The following is a 23992-nucleotide window of genomic DNA, read 5'->3' as shown; positions in this document are numbered from 1 at the left end:
ACTTTAGAAATGAAAGTAAAAATCTTATCACACACTATGACTTTTGGAAGCAGCATAGAGGGGCAGTCAACGGTAAAACACTGGTGAAATAGGTCAACACTCTAGGCCAAAAATCCATTGTCGTTATCATCAGTGACAGTACCACAACTGTGCCCTTCAGAATTAATAATCACTCCTAAGGATCTTCATTTGGCGCCAGATGATGCGTTTAAGAGAAACGCTCTGGGAGGTTTTGAATCAGACTTGGTTTTTTGTTAGCCAAGTTACAGGAGAATTTTTAAAGTGGGGGGAGGGGAAGAAGGAAACGGACCAGGAAAAGAATTTAAGCCATCATCTATAAACCAACAAAGCACTGATAGTTCCAAACATTATGTCAGAAACTAAAATGACTGATATAGGCTCAAGTGGTTTATAAAACCTATAAAAAGACTACACCAGCAAAGTCCCCATTTATCTGTAGAGTTGAGAAACTAAAACAAGGAATATTATAGCTTAAAACCTTATCTCAAGAGAATCATATACACTTCACATGAATAAAAATACCTGAAACCAAACATTTTTAAAAGCTCCAATACCCAAAATATAAAGAAAAATATTAATTCAGAAGACTCAATCAATCCATGATAATCACAGAACGGCTGGGCAATCTCTATCTCCCTTCCACACTAACCATCCATCCCATGGAAGACCAAGGGAGATCAGACCTTCCAGACTTACCTTCCAGACCTTCCAGACACCTGGCTGCTGCAAAATTCTATGGAGACTCCTTGTGGAACAGCAGTTTCCCATCTCTTGTGTCTCTCCCTATCGTGATCATGATCATGCAGGAAGCAAGTCTGGCTGTGCTATTTCTTATCATTGTCTGTCACCCATCTGCAGCATGGTATTGTACAGATAAGGAAAAAGTAGTTCCCTTTCCCCCAGAAGGTTGAGGCTCAGGTACAGGGTAATTCTCCTGTGCACACAGTCATTATTTAGGCCGACTCAGTGACTTCAACAGGCTTAATCATGTGATCAGCTTTGTTGCCAGCTGCGTAATGCTCCCACATCTGTAGATAGAGCCGCTCTATGTCCATTGTGTATTGTTTGGTGTTGAACAGAGGGCTAGATGTTCTCTGCTTCCAGACTTTGCCACGAAGTTTCTTCAGGTATTCTAGATCAGTTCCCAGTTTCACAGCTATGTCTTCATATTCTTGTCTATTTTGAGCAATAAGCTCAAGACAGCCTAAACAAGTGAGCTGGGAAGCTGCAACTCGGGAAGCAAGAGTCTCTCCTGGCATAGTCACCATGGGTGTCCCTGACCAAAGGACATCCATCCCTGTGGTGTGTCCATTACAGAGTGGAGTGTCCAAGCAGACATCAGCCAGCTGGCCTCTCCGAACATGTTCCTCTTTAGGAGCAACAGGTGAAAAAATGATACGGTTCTGGGGAAGGCCCATATTTTGTGCATACTGTTGAATATTAGGTTCTCCTACTGCTGGAAAATGCAACAGCCACAGTACACTATTGGGAACACGCTTCAGAATATTTGCCCACATCTGCAAAGTAGATGGGTCAATTTTATATAACTGATTGAAGTTACAGTACACAATGGCATCTTCCGGTAACCCGTACTGAGAACGTGTGGTTACAATAATGGTACGGGGAACCTCCTCTCCAGTGGCAGCCTTAATGTTGATCTGGGTAGTTGCCAGTCCATTGCTAAGACTGAATCCATTAATTGTTATCTGAATTTGTCCTCTGTTAATCATTTCAATAACTGCCTCTGCAATAGTATTCATAGGAATGACAGGCATATTAAGAGCTGTATTACTGCTGTCTGCATTGTCTCCTCCATCAGGACATTTCATCTTGACAATCTGCACATTGGGGAGACTATCAAGAAATGCTTTGAGGTCGATGCCATTCAGCATAATCCGATTGTCATAAATGTGCCCATTGGACTGAAAATCGATGACTGCTTTCTTCTTCAGGTGAGGGAACATATTAGCATGATCACCAATAAAGAAAGTATGGGGCATATAAGCCAGTTTCTCAGAATACTGCTCAGCAACTTCAGCAGGTGAAGTTTCCTGATCTGTGATGATATAATCCATGAAAAGCACACCACTGGTCCCAGGGTAGCCCAGCCACATTGCCTGAATAGGAGCTGGCCTGAGAGCAAAGAGTTCATTTCGAGCACCCCTGGTATAACCATTCATATTTACAAGGATGTGTATACCATCTTGATGGATGCGATCAGCTGCTTTCCCATTGCATGGAATCTGAGAAAGATCAATGAAATGATGGGCTTCTGCCATCACCTTCGCTCGGAAGTTTGTGCCATCATCTGGGCTCAGGGCATAACAGAATACCTCAAATTTATCAAGATTGTGCATGCCTGGAATAGACTGCATAAGATGAGAAGTAGGATGATTCCCAAAGTCAGAACTCACGTATCCTACACGCAGTCGACCATCACTGAGCTTCAAGTCTTTTGGATGTTCGTACGGTGGTTTGTGAAGGACACCGATCTCATCCAAGCAGAGGTTCCCATGGCTCTCAGCAATAGCCTTCCTGAAGCCATGAGAAAGAGGATAGAGCATACTATGATGAGGCTGCACAGAAGGCAACCTATTCTTCTCCAGCTGGTCAGCCACAATGCTCACCAACTTCTTCATTCGCTCATCATAGTCTGTCCAATCACAGACAAGCTGCAGGCAATGAGCCAAATCACAATAAGCGTCAGGAAAATCAGGTTCAAGCTTCAGAGCAGTGCGATAAGAAGCAATTGCTTCTGGAATATTCCCTGAATACTTGTGAATGGAAGCCAGATTGCTGTGGGCATCCGCAAGTGCAGGGTTAATCTGAATGGCACGAGTATAACACTGCAAGGCTCCCTGAACATCCTGCATCTCCTTTAGAGTGTTTCCCATGTTACAGTAGGCATCAGCAAAGGTAGGACTGATTCGAACAGCCTCCTTATAATGCATCAGAGCTTCCTGCAGTTTTCCCTGCTGCTGCAATACACTTGCTAAATTTGAATGGGCAACAGCAAACTCTGGGAAGACTTCTAATGCTTTACAATACAAGCGAACTGCCTCTTCAATGTTCCCCTGGTCTCCTTTGATATTGGCTAGGTTATTCAGAGAGTCTGCATGGGTGGGACACAGCCGCAGAGCTGTATTATAACAATCTTCTGCTTCGGCAACACTGCCCTTCCCTTCCAGAGCGTTGGCTAGGTTGCAGTAAGCATCAGGGAAATGTGGTTGCAATTCAATAGCTCGCCTGTAGGTGTCTATTGCCAGATCTATCAGGCCTTGCTCATAGTATACACAAGCCAGGTTGGCATGTACCACTGCATGATTTGGGCTCAAGCTTAGGGCACAAAGGTAAGCTGCCACAGCTCTGTCAAAAATCCGTGCCTCTTGCAAGACATTTCCTAAATTGATATAAGCATCCAGAAAATTGGGGTCAAGGGTGACAGCCTTTTCAAAGTGATGAATTGCAAGCCAAATCTCCCCTTGTGCATTGAAAACACAGCCAAGATTACTCCAAGCTACTGCAAAGTTCGGTTGCGTCTCCATTGCTTTCAAATAACATGCCTTGGCTCCTTCCAAGCGACCCAGGGCTTTGAGCAGGTTCCCCAGGTCACTGCGAACACAGTACAAATCAGGATTGCACTGAAGAGCAGAGACGTAAGCTTGTACTGCCCCTTCCATGTCGCCTGCTGCTACCAAAGCGGCTGCCAGGTTAATATAACCATCGATGAAATCTGGCTTGAGATGCAATGCATGCCGGTAATGCTCAATTGCTTCCTGCAACTGCCCTCTTTCCTTGTACACATTCCCCAAATTCGAATAGGCTTCTGCCAGAAGAGGGTTCTGTTTAATTGCCAGAGTACTAAAGTGGGCAGATCTGTCCAGCCTTCGACACTGGAAGTGTAGAGATGAAAGTAATAAAAGTACTCCAGTATTGTCTGGCTCTTGTCTCCACAGCTGCATGCAGTGTCTCTCAGCTGCCTCAAAATCACCTGATTGATATTCTCGATGTGCCAACTCAGCTAACCCTTGGAAGGAAAGCATACGTTTCGTTGGTTCTGTGCTGTCGGCCACGTTGCCCACAGAAGACGCCATCTGGAGCTTCTGCAGAGAGTGAGAAAAGGGGGTAATTGAGTCCCGCTGCCGCCACTACGGGCAAGAATGTTTCTAGAGGTAGCAAACACGAGGGCAGCAGCCGTACCACTGCTTTGGCAGGCTTAAGCGGCGGCAACAGTTACAGGCACCGAACCTTAGGAACTCTGGTTGGTCGTCTAACTCTCACGCTCTTGAAATCTTCATTCTTAACCCTGCCCTCTTCCACCATTTTTCTCCTAATCAGGGAATAAAAATTACCTATACACTTGCCTTAGAAGAAATCAAAAGTCAGTAGTCCAAACACTTTTCAAAATTTTGTTTTCTGCCCAGTCGGAAAGGAAATACATGATTGACTTTACTTCATCATTCATATAGTCAATGTGGAAAACATTAGGGCCGTGAATTTCAATACAGTAAGATCAGAAAATTTTAAATTGGCCTTCCCAAACCACTAATAAGTAACCAATGTTGTATATAATGCTAAAATCTTAGAGACTGAGTTTGATATTTTAAAAGTTCTGAAAGGATTAGCTAATTTCTCCTCATCATACCTCTCATGCCTCAAACCTGAGTATTACTTTTTTAAAATTAAATTTATTTATCTTTATTTATTTATTTTTATTTTGGCTGCAGTTGGGTCTTCAATGCTGCGTGCAGACTTTCTCTAGTTGTGGCGAGCGGGGGCTACTCTTTGTTGCGGTGCCTGGGCTTCTCATCACAGCAGCTTTTATTGTTGTTCCACAACTCTATGGGTTCCTTTTTAGGTCCTATGAAGAACCCTAGAAATTAATTCATGTAATTATACGTTTTTGCAAAATTGTCAAAAGTGAGATATTTTCACTTCCATCAGGTAAGACCAGCGTCTCTTTCTTTGCCAATTTTCCTTCTATCATATTCCGCTATGTTGGATCATATTGGAATGGCCACAGGCTTTTTTGAAATCTGGCTAAGGAGATTTTCTTTTGTTCTGTGATACGCGGACCTCTCACTGTTGTGGCCTCTCCCGTTGTGGAGCACAGGCTCTGGACGCACAGGCTCAGCGGCCATGGCTCACGGGCCTAGCCGCTCCACGGCATGTGGGATCTTCCCGGACCAGGGCACGAACCCGTGTCCCCTGCATCGGCAGGTGGACTCACAACCACTGCGCCACCAGGGAAGCCCTAAGGAGATGTTTTAAGTGAGGCTATTATGTGATTTTCAGACACCACCATATGTAATTGACTATATACTATCGCATTACAGGAATAACTTCCAGTACTCATACTGACTACTCTACTGACTTAACTAGCACAAGACACAGAAGCATAAGGACAAAAACCACCTTACAATATAGCCATGTCTTGCACTTCACAGCTCTCAAAGCATGTGCGTTTGAAGAAGATAAAAACAACTGAAAAGTACAAAACCAGAAGCTATTCTGTGGAAAATTATTTCAATCATCAGGCATGTGAAAGATAAGTCAAAGATTCAGTTTTCATCAATGCTTAGTCAAAACAGAAATTTTCTTCTGTCAAGAATATACTGCAGGGGCTTCCCTGATGGCGCAGTGGTGAAGAAGCCACCTGCCAATGCAGGGGACAAGGGTTCGAGCCCTGGTCCGGGAAGATCCCACATGCCACAGAGCAAATAAGCCGGTGTGCCACAACTACGGAGCCTGCGCTCTAGAGCCCGTGAGCCACGACTACTGAGCCTGCGAGCCACAACTACTGAAGCCTGCGTGCCTAGCGCTCGTGCTCTGCAACAAGAGAAGCCACCGCAATGAGAAGCCTGTGCACCGCAACGAAGAGTAGCCCCCACTCCCTGCAAGTAGAGAAAGCCTGCCTGCGCACAGCAACGAAGACCCAACACAGCCAATAATAAATAAATAAATAAATAAATAAATAAATAAATAAATATACTCCATCAACAATGTGTGTAATGGAATGGTGTGAATGAGTATTTTATCAGAATCCCTGTAATGCACAAACCTATAGCAGTACTGAAATCAGTAATGCATTTATAATAGTAAATATTTAAGAGGAAGTAATCCATAGAGGTTTTCTCAAAGTTAACAATGAAAATTAATGTGACATTATCAATAATAAATTGTGAAGCTGAAATAAACTTTTCTAAACTATTAATAACTAGAAGCAAATTCTAATCAACCATATTACAAGAAATCTATGTCTAAAAACTACAAAGTTTATTTCTTAAAATTTTATTTCGAAAATACATAAGCTGTCGTATGAGGAGGCAGTTAAAGAATATATAGCTAAAAGAGTGGGGGAAAAGTTTTATAGAGACACATCTGGCAGTAGCTCATTTTTAAATGTCATTTTTCTAGATTTTGTGATACCTATAGTATTGATATTTGAAAGCATCTAAAAAATTGTAATTTGAAGATTTGCTACTTCCAGGTAGAATAAAATATTTTGAAGCAAAACAACGTTTCCACTGAGAGAAACAAAAAAAGCCAAATAAAATAGCGAGCATTCAATCAAAAAGTTCTAGACAAACCAAGAGATAGAATGATATGGCTAAAATTCTAAGAAAAGAACAGATAATACAAAAATATTTATATAAGATATTGTGTATCTTTATCAGGAAAAGTCTTTATCAAGAAAAGACTTTAAAATCATCAGAATTAATATTATATTTTATTTGTATATTATATTTATATATAGATATTTATATATTTATATAAAGAACTTAAAGATAAAGCCCTAGTTAAGGCAGTGACAAGAGCAGTAGCAGTGGGAGTGAAAAGAAATGGTTATATTCAAGCATATTTTGTCAGGAAAAGTCCAAGATCAAATGTCTGACTGCATACATGGGATGGATAGACGGAGTGGGAAAAATCAAAGTTAACTATAGAAGTTCTAGTGAAGATGGGGTTGCCGTCACCCAACCCAAGGGGCTGCGATCATCCCCAAGGTCTAGGAGACTCAAAGGGAAGGTCATGGTCAGAGGCAAAGTTAATTGGTGGGAAAATAAGACTCCCAGTCTCTCCATCTCCTTATACCAGTTTTTTTTTTTAACATCTTTATTGGAGTATAATTGCTTTACAATGGTGTGTTAGTTTCTGCTTTATAACAAAGTAAATCAGTTATACATATGTCCCCATATCTCCTCCCTCTTGCATCTCCCTCCCTCCCACCCTCCCTATCCCACCCCTCTAGGTGGTCACAAAGCACCGAGCGGATCTCCCTGTGCTATGTGGCTGCTTCCCACTAGCTATCTATTCCTTATACCAGTTTTGTTTTTCTGCTCATATACGTAGCAGCATTTCATTCAAGGGGAAAGTCATTGATCTGACTAGTCAAATTAAACAACATAGTTCAAGGCACATTTACAGTGGTTAGTTCCTCCACAATTTAGAAAGTCACATTCACAATTTCCCTCTTCCTACGCCGTGGAACACATTGGCCATTCCTCCAAAGTTTCCACTCCACAGAGTGGACCAGAGATGACGTGAGCCCAGAACTGAGAGCTTGGCATGAGATGGTGTCAGCCTCACGTAGAGCTCTGGCATAAGTTATAACCCAACCCAGCTCTACAGAGAGCTCTGCATGGAATCCTGGGAGTAAACTCAGCCATAATAATGGGATTCTGTTTTTCATTTGCTTTTCTTCCTTGCTTAACTTTCCCTGGCCACTCTGACAAACAAACTTTCAGGCATTCCTGGGCCACTCACTAACTTTATTCCATTTAATGTCATCCAGATTCCCAAGAAAATTACTAACTATAAGGAGGGAAATTTGGAACATGGTGAGTTTTAGATGCCTGAAATATACAGGTCATTGAATCCAGTTAAGTAGCAAATTATCTGGATCTCAAATATGCCAGTAGAATAGCAGACTAAGCTCAATTTAATGTACTCTTACTGGAGACACATGTAAATTCTGGGTCAATTCTGAAAAAGTTAAAAGCACATAGTTGAGGTTAAAAGAAAGAAAGGAACACCTGCATGTTTCAGAAAGTAACAGAGAAATTAAATCCAGAGAAAGAAGAGCGGACTGATGTCTGTGGGTTCCGTTCCTTAGTATAGGCCTTATGTAAATAGGGGCTGGAGCTAGAAATCTAACATTACCTTGAGGCCAGGAATTTAGACTCAGGATGGAACAATATTGAGAAGTTGGTACAGATATCCTACAGAAATTTCATGAGGAACTGCTTAGTCCATTAAGAGGGCCAAGGGAGGTGGTGAGGAAGATTGATATCTCTTGAAAACCTTCAGGTACAGAAAACATCAACACCTCTGAAAAGTAGGTCTCTCCTTCCCAGCATTGTGATGGCCAGGTTGTCACTAACCTGTAAGGCCCTGTATGAATCAGAAACTGCAAGGAGAGTAATTCAAAGAAAAACAGATGCAGGATGGGCATGGCAATAAATCCTAGGACCCTATCAGAAACAAAATTAAAACCACTCTAAAGCGAAATTTTAACAAACCAGAGCAGATATATCCTAACCAGAATAGAATAATAATTCTCAGGAAGTTACTTTAGTTATTTAAGTAATATTCAATGCATTTCCATGGCCAGGCCCTTTTGAAGAATTCTAAAACATATACAAACAATTCGTTTACATCTTATATATCCCACCATCCAGAGCAAAATTCACTTAACTACTGTACCGGTGGAAATTGGGCAGCACTATGGAGACAATAAAAAGGTGTTTACCATCAAAAAACGTCAAGGTAAGAAAGATAATGTCTAATTTTTAATTATCCTGTGGTTTATTGAAATCTTTTGGAAACCCAAAATAGAGAAAACCTAGGAGGCAATGAAGACTTAAATATTTAGAGATTTATCAACTCATCTATAAAAGCTTTATTAATCTCTTCTTTTAATACCATTCCTGAGAGGTATAAACGTGTCCAGTGATAGGGTTGAAGAAGCCTGAGAGAATTTCAATTGTTTACTATTCTTGGTCAGCTATTAAGACCGTTCAGGATCACCTTGATTTTCATGGCATCATCCAACAAAAAGCAGGATATTTTACAGAAAGTCCTGGTCCACTTTTTGGCTTGCTTTTGTGTTTATGTTTTTGGTTTTCTCACATTGGGCGGTACATTAGGCTACCTATTGCATACTCCCTCATTCATGCATGCATTCATTGAAACAATATTTACTGAGTTGAGATATTTAATTAACACCCAATAAATGATGTTTAGATGAATGAATGCACTTTTTATCAAAGTAAGTGTAAGTACTGAGAAAAATTACAGAATGTATGACCCCAGCCCCACAAAAGTGTATAACTGTGTTGAGGATATAACATATGCTGGTGAAACAACTAATATATCATATTGGACAGTCTCTTAAGTTCAAAAATGAGTTTTTATAAATAATCAGAGCCTAAGGAGGACAAAGAAGGGACAGTTCATTATGGGTTGAATCTATCAATAAATGTACATTTCAGATGAGATTTGAGATTGACCTTAAAGAAAGAAGAGGACTTAGATATATGAACAGAGAACAAAAAAGGCATGGTGATAGCATGTGCATAGATAGTGTGGCCAATATTTATGTTCTTCATTAAAGATAGTCAGAGATAACCCAAATGTAACTGTTCCCATGGGTCCATTCTCAGTATCCAAACAAAACGGCAAATCCTATCTCAGTAAAACTAATGAAAAACACAGTCTTTAACAAAGACATTGTGAAGGAAAGGGGGAGAGAAAGGCTTGCGTCCCACACCACACAACAAAACTTATTTAATTATTTGTTTCATTTTCTCCCTCTGAAAATTTCCTCTCCCTCTCTCTATATGTCTCTCTTCTCCCACATCTGGCCACACTCTACCAGCCACCTTTCCAGATCTTTCCAGAACTCTCCATCCTAGTTTCATTATGCCACAAGTTGAACATCTCACAGGTCTCCAGGATGCATCCTCATCACTTATTCCACAAAGACAAACAAAGAACACTTCTCAGGATCACGTTTCTTGGAAGGAAGAAGTCACGAGGAGTGATTATAAATAATATAAGGTGGAGAGCAGTGACTTAAAATACCATTTTTCCTCTTAGAATGAGAATACAGGGAACTTTGGGAAACTAGAAAATGTAGAAAGGATTCATTGATAATTATTTGTTTTCAATGAATAAAATAAAATGTAATAATACGGCTAAACTCTGACAGATTAACTTTTTCAAAAGTTGCTTTCACACACCTTCACTATTGGGATGTTTCATAAACACATCTTTCTTCTTTCTTTGCAGATACTGGCACCAAACTTTCAAACAATAAGAACCTTCCCATAAGTCCCTTGCCAGGCAAGATTAAGGTATAACAATCCAAACAGATTTTTGAAGAAGATAACTGGTTGAAAGCACAGGAAAAGTGCTGGGTTTCTCTTTTTCAACGGTCACATAATGAGTAATGTGGGAATTGGTTTACAAAGTCTCTCTCCATGAGGGGCTAAGGTTAAGATTAGAACTTCTGAGGCCAGAAGAGCTAAATAACTACAACAACACACATATTTTCAAGAGCCGCCCTTTGGATGTGAGGGGTTGATACTTCCCACTCTTTTTTCAGCAGCCCAACTGGTGTCTTTATTAAATGACATAAGAGAATACAGTGTGGCCAAGAAGGCTTAGATTTCCTTAGCCCCAAGTCAGATATTCTCAAGTGACTGTCCACTCAAATTAAAAAGAGAGATTTACAAGAGGAAACTGGATACAACTGAGTGTACTTTTATTTCAGCCCTTTACCTGAATGTTTTGTTTTGTTTTCAGTTCTCCACTGAAGTTGCCTACATTAATATATTTTTAAGAACATTTCCTTAAGTTGAAGTATTCATTCAGTATATTCATTTACTATAATTGAGAAAAGCCAAATGACTTAGGCAAATTCATTTCTATATTGCCACAGCAGTGTACTGTGAACTAAATGACACCTGGCAGTTCTTTACTCAGATACTAACTCAATTAGAAGGCAGAACAAGGATACCTACCCATTCAGGGAAGAAAGGACACTTAGCCTCTGTAGCTGTCTTAGGTCTCTTATCATCACAGTAACAAATTGAAGACTAAAAACCATACGATCATCTCAATAGATGCAGAAAAAGCTTTTGAAAAAATTCAATATCCATTCCTGGTAAAAATTCTCCAGAAAGTGGGCACAGAGGGAACATACCTCAACATAATAAAGGCCATATATGACAAGCCCATAGCTAACATACTCAATGGTGAAAAGCTGAAAGCATTTCCCCTAAGATCAGGAACAAGACAAGGATGCCCACTCTCACCACTTTTATTGAACAGAGTTTTGCAAGTCCTAGCCACAGCAATCAGACAAGAAAAAATAAATAAATAAAAGGACTCCAAAATGGAAAGGAAAAAGTAAAACTGTCACTGTTTGCAGATGGCATGATACACAGAAAATCTGAAAGACACCATCAAAAAACTATTTGAGCGCAAACATGAACTTGGTAAATTTGCAGGATACAATAGATTTCTATATATGAATTTTGTATTTCTATACACTCACAGTGAACTATCAGAAAGAGAAATTAAGGAAACAATCCCATTTACAATCGCATAAAAAAGAATAAAATACATAAGAATAAACCTGCCTAAGGAGGTAAAAGACCTGTACCCAGGAAACTATATGACACTCATAAAAGAAATGAAAGATGACACAAACAGCTGGAAAGATATACCGTGGTCACGGATTGGAGGAATTAATATTGTTAAAATGACCATCATACCCAAGGAAATCTACGCATTCAATGCAGTCTGTATCAACATATCAAGGGCATTTTCCACAGACCTAGAACAAATAATTTTAAAGTTTGTATGGAAACACAAAAGATCCTGAATAGCTAAAACAGTCTTGAGAAAGAAGAACACAACTGGAGGAATCATGCTCCCTGGCTTCAGACTGTGCTACAAACCTACAGTAATCAAAACAGTATGGTACCGGCACAAAAACATCCATCACTGGAACAGAATAGAGAGCCCAGAAAGAAACCCATGCACTTATGGTCAATCAATCTATGACAAAGGAGGCAAGAATATGCAATGGAGAAAAGTCTGGGCTTCCTTAGGGATGGTGTCATCAATTAATTTGTTTTCTTAAATGGACCATACTTTACCATGTCTTTGTATACCTTGTGAGTTTTTTGGCTGAACATCTGGCTTTCAAATATTATAATGTGGTGTCTATGGAAATCAGATTCTCCTACTTTCCCAGGGTTTTCTGGCCTTTGGATTGTTGAAGGCTGTAGTAGTCTGTTTGTTTAGGGACCTTTCCAAACTAGTTTTGCAATGACTGTACTCCTTATCGTATGTAGGCACTGAAGTCTCTGTTCCTTTAGTTCATGTTTAGCTAATGTTTTGACAGAGATGTCCTTGAATTCCTGCACCTAAGACAAACAAAAACAAATATACACAAGCACATCCACATGCACACTCAAAACCACACACCTCTCCCCATTGTGCAGATTGCTGGATCACTCCTTCAACATTTAGCTGACCTGCACTGAGTTCAGGGCTCAGCCCATGGTAAAAGCTTAGACTCCTCTGGTGTTTTCAGAACATGCATCTTATCTTGAGTATGCATGTGGCTTTCTTAATTTCTCTGGACACATGTGTACTTTTTGTATGTTCTAAGTTCCCAAAGAATCTCCGCCAACTTTTGCTCCTGCATCTTATGTGGTCTATTGTATTTCAATGCACAGTCTTCTGCCCCAGCCATCTGTGCTTTGTCAGTTCACCTTGCACTTTTTTTGAGCAATGACCGCTGCTTTTCCAGACTGTGTTCCAGGTTAGCTAAGACAGAGATAAGCATCTTGTGTCAGTCCTTCAGGTAGCTCCCAGACAGGTTAGAACAGATACACATAATAATCCGAGAGTACGGTCTCTTCTGCTCCCTCCTGAAGCAGGATTGAGGGTCCCATACTAGGAATGGCCTGCTGCTACTTTAAGACTATCACTGCATTAAGACCCCACCACTTTAAGACCACCACTACACTAACAGTGGATGGGGCAAGGGCAAGTAAAAATGCCACAAAGCTTTCCTGCCATTTTCCAATTGCCTCTTCCCTGGTTCAGTATGTGTTTGGTTGCTGTAAATCTTTGCCTGATTTCAGGACTAAGAGAAACTCAAGGAACGCCACAACAAGAAACAGTATAATCAAACTCTCAGATGCCAAAAGACAGAGAAAGAATCTTTACTCCCAAAGGAGAAAGAAAAAACAAATTTGTTACAAAGCAGGGATCCTCAAAAAGATTCATAGCTAATTTCCTATCTGAAACCACGGAAGCAAGAGGCCAGACATATTTAAAGTGCTGAAAGAAAAAAATTGTCCACCAAGAATTCTATATTTGGCCAAACTGGTTTCAAAACTTAGGGAGAAATTAACACATTCCCAGATGAACAAAGGCTGAGGGCGTTTGTTTTACAACTTCCTAACACTGCCCTATGACAAATGCTAAATTGAACCTTCAGGTTGAAATGAAAGGACACTAGCCAGCAACTCGAAGCTGTATAAAGAAATAGAAATCTCCAGTAAAGATAAATACATGGGCAGATACTAAAGCCAGTATTGTGCTACTGGCTTGTAACTCTACTTTTTATTTCTTACATGATTGAAAAAACAAATGCATAAAATAATCATAAATCCATGTTATTGGGCTCACAAAGTATAGAGGTGTAATTTGTGACAACAATAATGTAAGGAGGAGGAATGGAACTGTAGAGGAACAGAGTTTCTGTGTGCTATTGAAGTTGGTTCCAATTCAAATGATATTGGTTGAACTTTAGAAGGGTGAATGTAATCTTCTTGATAACCACAAAGAAAATATCAATAGACTATATGCAAAAAGAAATGAAAAAGGAATCAAGAGTTCACTACAACAAAATCGGCTAAGCACAGAAGAAGTCAGTAATGGAGTAAATGAGGGGCAAAAAATGCATAAGACATACAGAAAACAGCCAGGAAACAGACAGAATTAAGTTCTTCCTCATCAGTAATTTTTGAAAAAGTGGATTAAGCTCTCCAATAAAAAGATAAATATTGGCAGAATGGACCTTAAAAACATCCATAATCCAAGTATATGCTGTCCGCACAAAACTCACTTGATTTCAAGAGACACAAGTTGGTTGAAAGTTAAAGCACAGAATAAAATATCCCATGCAAATAGTAACAAAAAGAAAGAAAGAGAGAGAGAGAAAAAGGAAGGAAGGAAGGAAGGAAGGAAGGAAGGAAGGAAGGAAGGAAGGTAGATCTGGGATGGCTACTGTTAATATCACACAAAATAAACTTTAAATCAAAAACTATCACAAGAGGAAAAGGAGGCCACTATATGTTGATAACAAGTTCAATCTATCAAGAAGATATAACAACTATAAACATATATGTACCAAACATCCCCCAAATATGTGAAGCAGACATTGACAGAATTGAAGGAAGAAATAGATAGTTCTACAATTATAGTTGGAGATCAATACCTTGCTTTCAATAATGGATAACACATCTAGACAGAAGATCGGTAGAGAGGTAGGGGGACTGAATAACACATTTAACCAACTAAACCTAACAGCCATATATAGATCACTCCACTCAACAACAGCAGAATACACATTTTTCTCAAGTACACATGGAACATTCTCCAGGAAAGACCATATGTTACGCCACAATACAAGTACCAATACATTTTTAAGAAACTGAAATCATACAAAGTATCTTCTTTAGCCACAGTGAAATGAAGGTAGAAATCAATAACAGAACCATTGGTAGCCATTTCCCATCATGCCTGCCACACATGATATAAAGCAATGAAGGGAAAAACATACTTGACCATTTAGAAAAGTGGGAAAGAGGACATATCATTGACACAGAGTGTGTGCTGTTTCCCGTTGTCAGGGATAGAAATAAATTAGCATCATTTATTCATTAGTGTGTTAATTTCTTGGTCAATCATTGCGCAGCCAGTGTTTCTGCCTGATGGGAAGATTTCCTATACTCAGTGTTGAGTGGAGACAACCTTGAAAGGGACATTTAAAAGGATTATACTGTGATGGGCCTAGCAGTACCCTTCCTCCTATGCCAGTATTTAGGCTGGGGTATTTCCATGCAGTGTGTACAATCGTAGGCCCCAGGTCACCAGAATTTAGTTGGATTCGTTTTGTTAATACATTCCCTCAGTACTTTGTCTTTTATTTGACTGTTGCATTTACTTCATTCTTTATTATCACTGCGAAACAACTTTGTTTCCTGTTCAGATGCCAAAAAGTGGATATCAATACCTCCTGAGTTTTACACATCACAGGTCTGTTTTACATATCAGAGACAGAGACAGCAACTATTTCCAATGACTTTGAGACATGCTTTGAACATGTGATTAACATGTGGAGTGTTGAAATGTGTGTCGAGCTCATTATACTTGCTCTAAAAGGTTTCAAACTGCAAAGATTTAAAAATCTTTATCTTTGAATAGTTTTCCTGTGCTGTCCCTTTGTGTCAGACTGTTAATGTGCAGTCTGGCACCTTCAAATAATATGGCTTTGTAACCAATTATTTACATGTTGTTTTATCCACAGAGAATCTTTTTTTAATAAATTTATTTATTTTTGGCTGTGTTGGGTGTTTGTTGCTGCACATGGGCTTTCTCTAGTTGGGGCGAGTGGGGGTTACTCTACATTGTGGTGTGTGGGCTCCTCATTGCTGTGCCTTCTCTCGTTGCGGAGCACGGGCTCTAGGCGCTAGGGTTTCAGTAGTTGTGGCAAGCGGGCTTCAGTAGTTGTGGCTCAGTGGCCCTAGAGCACAGGCTCAGTAGTTGTGGCGCACGGGCTTAGTTGCTCCGCGGCATGTGGGATCTTCCCAGACCAGGGCCCGAACCCATGTCCCCTGCACTGGCAGGAGGATTCCCAACCACTGTTCCACCAGGGAAGTCCCCACACAGAGAATCTTAAGGTCAAAACATTCAACTCGATTAACTACACTTCCTCCTGTTCACATTTCCCTCATCTTTTCTTCATCTTCTGTCTATGTTTCCTTGGCCCTGTTTATATTAAGTGCTTTTGCCATTATATTTGATTGTCTGTATTCCGGTGAGTTACCACAATGCTTTATGAGACATGGTAGGATATAAATGCATTTAAGTTATATATATATATATATATATATATATATATATGTAGTTTGCTTGAGTGCAGTGTTTTTTGTTTTCTGCACTGAATTCATTAGCATGGGTCGGTATAAAATGTAGCATAGGTCAATATGTAATTTGTAAACTAATAAGGTCTTAAAAGTGAGGAATTAAGTCTTTTAAATTTAATTATTTATTGTAAAGAGCAGAATAGCATACATAAACAGGTGCCTAAGGAAAATTTGTATTCTAATATGGAACTCTCATGAACACTTTTTTTTTCTTCTAATGGTATGATAGTAGGCCATTTGATTATTTCTATTTTTATGGCTTTAACTTTAGAACAATGAAATATTTGTAAATTTTAAAAAGTATTTTTCTTTATTTGATGTGGGTGGGATACTGGAGAAATGAAAGGTCAAACACCTATTGAGGAATCCATACTTGTCTACATATTGTGTACTTTTATTTCAATAACTGATTTAAAATTCCTAAAAGGATGCTATAATAAGTTATTATGCCATTTTACAGACTGAATTAAGTGAATTTCAGGGAGGTATGAAACTTGCCTAAGGTTATCCAGCTGCCAAGCGGTTGGAGTGAGAATTAAATCCAGGTATACCTATCGCCAAAGTTTCTGCTCAACTCTTTATATCATCCACTTTTAATAGCCAATGCTTTCCTGCTTACAAATATGACTGAGGTTTCCAGATAGTCAACATTCCTTTGTAATCAGATAGAAAACTTACTGTTGATTCTCTAAAGACAATTCCTTTTCCATTAAGTGCCTTTAGTTGTTCAAATAATACTTCCAGACAGTAGTAATCACACAGTTGGAGACTAAGAACAGAACTCAGGGATGTGTCTAGCAGTGAGTAAAGACCAACTGGGCTCACTGATGATATTTACGGTCATTTCCTCTAGACTAACATAATCTTATTAATAAGACCCTAATAATTCACAGTATTGCCCTTGCCTGATTGTTTGTTCTTCTCCCTCTATCACTCTCTCTTTCCCCATATTATTATTATTTTTGGCAATTTTTGGTGAATTAAATTCAGGGATTAGTATTCAGGAGTACTAGTCACAAAAGCAGAGAATCTTAGCTCACCAAAGGAAGAAAATAGAGAAAAAGTATAAATTATATGAATACACACACATACACACATGTGCCAACTATATGCTGCACTTCTCCAAAATCTATTCAGTATCTGCACATTTACTGTATATTAGCAGTAAGACCAGAAATGAGCGTAACGCTCTGTTTACAAGGCACAGCAAACAGACCCAAATATGGAAATTACTAGCAATGAGAATGGGGAAGAAAGACTACAACAAGGAATGTAGATGATATTTTTGTTTCCTAGCTATGATGCCAAATATTGAACTTTCAACATGAGACAAGGAGGCCATAAAAAGTTGTATTAGTTTCCTAGAGCTGCCATGACAAAGTACCAGAGACTGAGGAGGTTAAACAACAGAAATTTACTCACTCACAGGTCTAGAGGCTAGAAATCTGACATAAGGTGTCAGCAGGATTGATTTCTTCTCAAGTATCTCTTCTTGGTTTGTAGATGCCATGTTTTCCTTTTGTCTTCACATGGTCTTCTCTCTGTGCATGTCTGTGTCCTAATATTTTCTTTTTATAAGGACACCAGTCATATTGGATTAAAGCCCACCCATTTGACCTCATTTGACCTCAGTTACCTATTTAAGGGCCTTATCTCCAAATACAGTCATATTACCAGGTATTGGGGGTTAAGATTTCCACATATTAACTTGAGCAGGACACAATTCAGCTGATAATAGAAGATAAGAGTAATTTAAGCAAGTAAGTAACTATTGTTTACAGTGAGTTGCTTAAGGATATGAATTTACTCAAGAAAAACAAGAAGAAATTACATAACACTGTACGTTATACAAAGATATTAAATTAATCATCATAACATCCTGTGAGATGGGCATTAAATTCAGACTAAGCAAGATGAAGCAACTTATCCAGAATTGTATAGTTGGTACTTTCCAGAATTTAAACCAGGTATTTTCCCAGTTCCATTCTACGTTATATATTCATTTCATTATTTGAAATGAATTTTGAGTCTTCATTTTGCTTAGTTTCTGAAGTTACATGGGGATAGAATGGAGTTGGATATTTTCAGTGACATTCACACATGGGGAAGGAAATTGAGTCCAGAAGCTTCAGCAATGTTTCCATGGAGAACACTAACAACAGAACCAGAAACACCGTTATCCTTTTGGTTCAGTGATCTTTCCTGAAGCACTACAAGAATCAATTTTAAGAAGCCCAGTGTTTTCCAAACTTTCACCAATGGGCTCTGTAGGGTCCTCTAACAGTATCTAAGAGACTAACTAGTTTCACATCCCAAGCCACTTAAGACAAGGAGTTCTGATTGTTCTCTGTGAGGAAATCAAGTGACAATCATAGCTGGTGATTTAGGATAGTTTCTTCAGGGCCCAGGCAAAACCTAATACACAGTAATAATCATTGTTAACTGCATCTTTGACAAGGATTAATCAGGTATCAAAGAGGTCTATAAATTGGGAGAAATTATGATCAAAGAGAAACATAGACCACAGATATTTAATTAATGCTCAATTTTTTATGAGTTTAACTTTGGTTAACCTAATTTTCCTTCTTCTAGACAATTTCCAATTCGTCTCCACAAAGAGACCAGAATAATCACCTTCCAATACAAGATTTATTGTGTTGCTTTAATTTAAAGCATACAGTGACTTCTACATTCACTCCACCAAGTTTTGCCAGGAGAGAAAAGGAGACGTGATATTTTGTCTTGAATTAGATATGCCACCATACTTGACTTAGCTCATCCTACTGGAAGCTCTTTGAGGGCAGATTCTACAGTCTTGTCTTACATCCTCTACGGAATCAAGCCAAGGGAATCACACACAGTTACAGCTGGAAAAACATTTGTTCTGGGTTAATACTTTTAGCCTTTACCACCAAGACTTTATCACCAAGACCTATCTTTACAGTCTCGAAACAGGAGACCTTCTTGCCTTCCCTTTTCATATTGACTAGGAAGGTAAAGGGAAGAACTGAGAAGTACCCAAAGTCAGCTAGCAGCCAGCACAGATAAATCATCTGTGGAGATAGTGTTTCTTTCAAAAGATATAAACATAAGAGGAAGTCCTAGTGTTTGAAACAACTGTGCATAATAAAATTCCATGAAAACCTAGAAATCCAGATGCAGATCAGTAACATATTGGTTAAATAAGCTGTTATGTTCATGCAATGGACAAGTGTACATACATTAAGAAGAACGAGATACTCTTTTCTATGAGATTCTCTTTTCACTGAACTCATCAGTGCTGCAAACACAATGTTACATAATACTTTTTCTTTAACATTATATCAGGCATCCTCATCTTGTCCTGCATTTATTGCCAGTGTTACTAAAGTCTATCACTTACCTCTTTCTCTTTTAGACATATAATTTCTTCTTATTTTGGAAGCATTCATCAATCCCTATTTTACTGTTTCTTTTAAATTACAAATGAATATTGAATTTTATAAAATATCTTTTGGGGGATATTTCAAGTGATTGTATACTTTTGCTCTCCTTTGACCTTGTTATATGGTAAATTATATTTTGTTATTTTATATTATGCTATTTATTATATATTGTATTCTGTTTACTAATGACATTTATTATATTATAATTACATTATTTTTAAGGTAGCATTTTGTTTTAGATAGACAAAACAACCAGTGGAATAGGAAGCATCTTAAAATTAGATGCAAGAGCATAAGGGAATTGAGATTAAAATAAAATTCACGTTTTGGATCAGTAGCAAAAATTATTCAACAAAAGTGGGAAAATATGGCTATCATAGAATTACTAAATTCTAGATACAGCAACCTAGTTAAAAGTTAAAAAATAATGAAAGTGTAAAAGTATCAGAAACCTGGGAGACTTGAAATAAATTATTCATGAGGAATATCTTTCTAAGATACAAAGAAAAAAGGATACATTTAATTATATAAGAATTAAAATTTTCCTCATGGCAAAATGCACTACAAAGGTCAGAAAACAAGCAAAAGAAATTGGGAAATATATTTAGAAATGGATATGCCTTCTTTACAACTTTTGAGAGAAGCACATGTTTCTTTTTCCTTTAACCTGTTATGTGGGTATTAATCTATAATGTAAGTGCATGGTTCCTTTCCTTTAACCTGTAATGTGAGATTTAATCTATATGGTAAGTGCATGGTTCCTTTCCTTTCATCTGTAATGTGAGTGTCAACATGGGGCACTGTTTCCAAGCACAGACTTTGGATGTTCCTGTACTGGTCCCGTCACTGACCATCCACAAAAACTTACAAATGTTGCTTTACTTTCCTGGGGGTTAGAGTCTTAGCTAAGAAATGGAAGCAAAATAGAACTTTCCCCCAGGGATGATAGAAGGTTTAAAGGAGTAAATATGTAAGTGACTTGGCACAGTGCCTAGTACAAGAGAGATCAATATAAGTACTTACCAATTTTTTAAAGAGACAGAGGAAAGAAATAAAATGTGGTGATTTCAATCTATTGATATATATTCTTGACATTAAACTACCTTTCATTCATTGGATGACCTAACTTGCTCATGCTTTTTCTTACTCTAGTGAACGTGGGTAGCTAATATCATAGTTTAAAATTTTTCCTTTTATATTTACAAGTAAATTTGACCTGTAAATTTCTTTTTCCTTACAGTCCTAATCTATTTTCAGTATTAGGATTATATAGACTTCATAAGATGAATAAAGGAGCATTCTTCCTTTGCTACTCCCTAGAAGTTTTTCTTTGTTAATATTGATGTTATCTGTTTAACAGAAGTTTGATAGAATTCACCTCCCAAATGATCTGGCCGGGTCTGGTATTTTCTTGGTGAAAGCTTGTAAACTATTGACTTAATTCCTTTACTGGTGCAAGAACTCCAGCTACAATTTCCTCTTGTGTCAGTTTTGGTAAACTTTAGGAGCTAGGAAATTGTCCACTTTACAGAAATGTTCAAATTTACTGGCATTTCATATATTCTCTGTTTGTACTCTCTGCTATAACATTGTCCTGATTCTTTCCGTATATTGTTTACTTACATGTTTGTTTTGCTTAATCAAAGTTTGTTTTTTTTTAATCTTTTCAAAGAATATTCTTTTGACTTACTAAATCACCTCAATGTTATACTTTTTTCTGTTTTATTAAGTTCTGCTCATATCTTTATTGTCTATTTTTCTATGTTCTCAGGGTTTATTGTTTTACTCTTCTGATGTCAATTAAAACACTTGGTTATTAATTTTAATAAATCTTTTGACTTATAAATAGTTGAACTTTTTGAAGGTTCCAGCTTAGTTGTACGTATCTAAGGGTCAGCTCCTCCTCATAGTTGCTGGCCTAAGGCTTAGTTCACCCTATAGCAATGTATATATTGACATTTTTTCCCCTCGACTTTCTGTGTTTTGCTACTTCTCACTTCTCTTTGCAGAGAAGCCCTTTGAAATACCCTTAACTTATTTTACAGCCAATAAGTCTTTAAAATACTGTGTATTTTTTAAGATAAATCAACTTATATAATTAGGCAGGAAATCTGACCTGCCATATTTTTAAAAACAGCATAATTTCACTCTTCTCCACGATTAATCTGCTGTATTACACGACCTTCGAGTTTTTAGCTTTATCAATGACATGTACTTTAAAAATGTTTGAAAGATCCTACCCAGTCTTTTAAAACATCCTTGCTCCTTGTTTCAGTTCTAGTTTTATGTATATTTTCTGCCTGGCACCTGATTATTCCAACATCTGATGGATGGCCTTGGGAATCTAATTCTGCTATTGATTGTTTTTGCTGATTCTCTCCACTTGTAGCTGATTTCTTCATTATTGTGTAAATTTAGATCATGAGCTCACGTTTAGCTAAACTTTATCTGTGGGAACGCTATAGGCCTGTGTTGAAGGTCTACCTCTCCAGAAAGGGTTTAGTTTTGTGTTTGGAATACCACCGATTTGGGAGCATTGTAAGTTAATTTCTTAGCTTCTGTTTGCAAGACCGCAAATAAATTTGCAACCCAAACACTGTGAACACAGATCTGCGGTTCAGAATTCTCAAGATTTCCTACCTGTTTCCTACCCAGAGCAGAGGCCAAGAGAATTTGCTCTTAGTCTCCCTTTGCCAGCAGATATTTTTTTCTCCTGGCACACCCTTTCATTAAAGGTGAAGCCAGGGATAGATAGCTTTAGTTCTAACTTCCCATCTAGTAGGGATGGAGTCTTACCTCCTGCCTCCCATGTGGTCATGGCCATTTAAAAACAAGTCTCTATACCAGGTGTGTCATTCAACTACGGCCTGTATTCCAAATCCAGACAGCTGCCTATTTTTTATGGCCTATGAGCTATGAATAATTTTCACGTTTTAACTGGTAACATTTTAAATGGTTACCTAAGTACCTAAATAATATCCTCAATTTGGCCTCTTTGGTCTACAAAGCCTAAAATATTTGCCATTTGGCTCCATAAAAACAGGATTTCCAGCTTCTGTTCTAAGCTATCAAGATCTTCAATCCACTCTTAATAGAGCTATCACTCTCACACATGGACCACCCTTCCTTCATGGGTCCTGGACATTTCGACTGCACACTTCCAAAATCAACCACGCACTTAAAAATAAGTTGTGTACATTTAACCTAGCATACCTAACCCTTTTCTTTTAGGAGAGTTTTTCAAGTAATCTTGCCCACCTGTATTCTTCAGAACTTCATTAATAATGGCAAAAAACTGGGCTTACCTGGTGGCAGCAGTGGTTGAGAGTCCGCCTGCCGATGCAGGGGACACGGGTTCGTGCCCCGGTCCGGGAAGGTCCCACATGCCGTGGAGCGGCTCGGGCCCAGTGAGCCATGGCCGCTGAGCCTGTGCGTCCGGAGCCTGTGCTCCGCAACGGGAGAGGCCACAACAGTGAGAGGCCTACGTACCAAAAAAAAAACAAACAAAAAACAAAAACAGGCAAAAAATTAAAACAACTTAACATTCAACAAAAATGGCGAAATGTTCATAACAATTATAGAAGCACATACAGTAGAAAACTATAAACTGTTATTGAAAGAGTGAGATATAACTTTTATTCTTAGAGAACTATGTTATTTAGGTCCCTTTTGTTTAAATAAGTGTATTTCTGTGTATGTATGTATACAGTCATGTATTTATATACACATACATTATTTGTACATTTATATAAACATATGAAATACATACGTATACACATACCTTTGATTTATATTTGTATACATACACAGGAATATAATTATATATTATATATTTATATACATTGAACTGAAAACTGGTAGTATACATATATATCGTGTATAAATGTGTGTCTACGTGCATGTGTAGAAAAGCGCGTTGAGAGATATGGAAGCATGAGTTAGACAGGGTTCAAGATTTTAAAAGTAGTTATGTGTAGGTAGTGAGGTTAAGGCCCATTTGATTGAAAATATTGCATATTTTTACATCAATTGTTATGATGACCAGATTCCTATGTAAATAAAATTATAAATAGCTATACATACTCGTATGTGTAATGTATAACTAAAAGATATATAGTTTTATATATGTATTATATTTATACTATATAATACAATTATACTAATACATTATATATTGTGTTCTATAGAATATATTAACTACAGTGTATTATATCAGATAATAATAATTATATATTTATATATTATGATATAATTGTTTTATAATCAATATTACAGGATATATCATATTAATATTATGAACATATTAAC

At 38.0% G+C, this 23992-nt stretch overlaps 1 long non-coding RNA gene and 1 pseudogene across 1 annotated transcript; one reads left to right on the top strand and one right to left on the bottom strand.

Moving 5' to 3' along the window:
- Positions 1 to 232: 232 nt before the first annotated feature.
- Positions 233 to 4130, bottom strand: LOC117310789 (UDP-N-acetylglucosamine--peptide N-acetylglucosaminyltransferase 110 kDa subunit pseudogene; annotated as a pseudogene).
- Positions 4131 to 8719: 4589 nt separating this feature from the next.
- On the top strand, positions 8720 to 15679 carry LOC117310790 (uncharacterized). The gene is made up of 2 exons (XR_004524847.2): positions 8720 to 8790; positions 10315 to 15679. It is a non-coding gene; the product is annotated as an uncharacterized lncRNA (long non-coding RNA).
- The last annotated feature ends 8313 nt before the right edge of the window (positions 15680 to 23992 follow it).

This window comes from Tursiops truncatus, unplaced genomic scaffold, assembly GCF_011762595.2.
Source record: "Tursiops truncatus isolate mTurTru1 unplaced genomic scaffold, mTurTru1.mat.Y mat_scaffold_2_arrow_ctg1_2, whole genome shotgun sequence".
NCBI classification, from domain to species: Eukaryota; Metazoa; Chordata; class Mammalia; order Artiodactyla; family Delphinidae; genus Tursiops; species Tursiops truncatus.
This window is presented reverse-complemented; position numbering and strand designations above follow the sequence as displayed.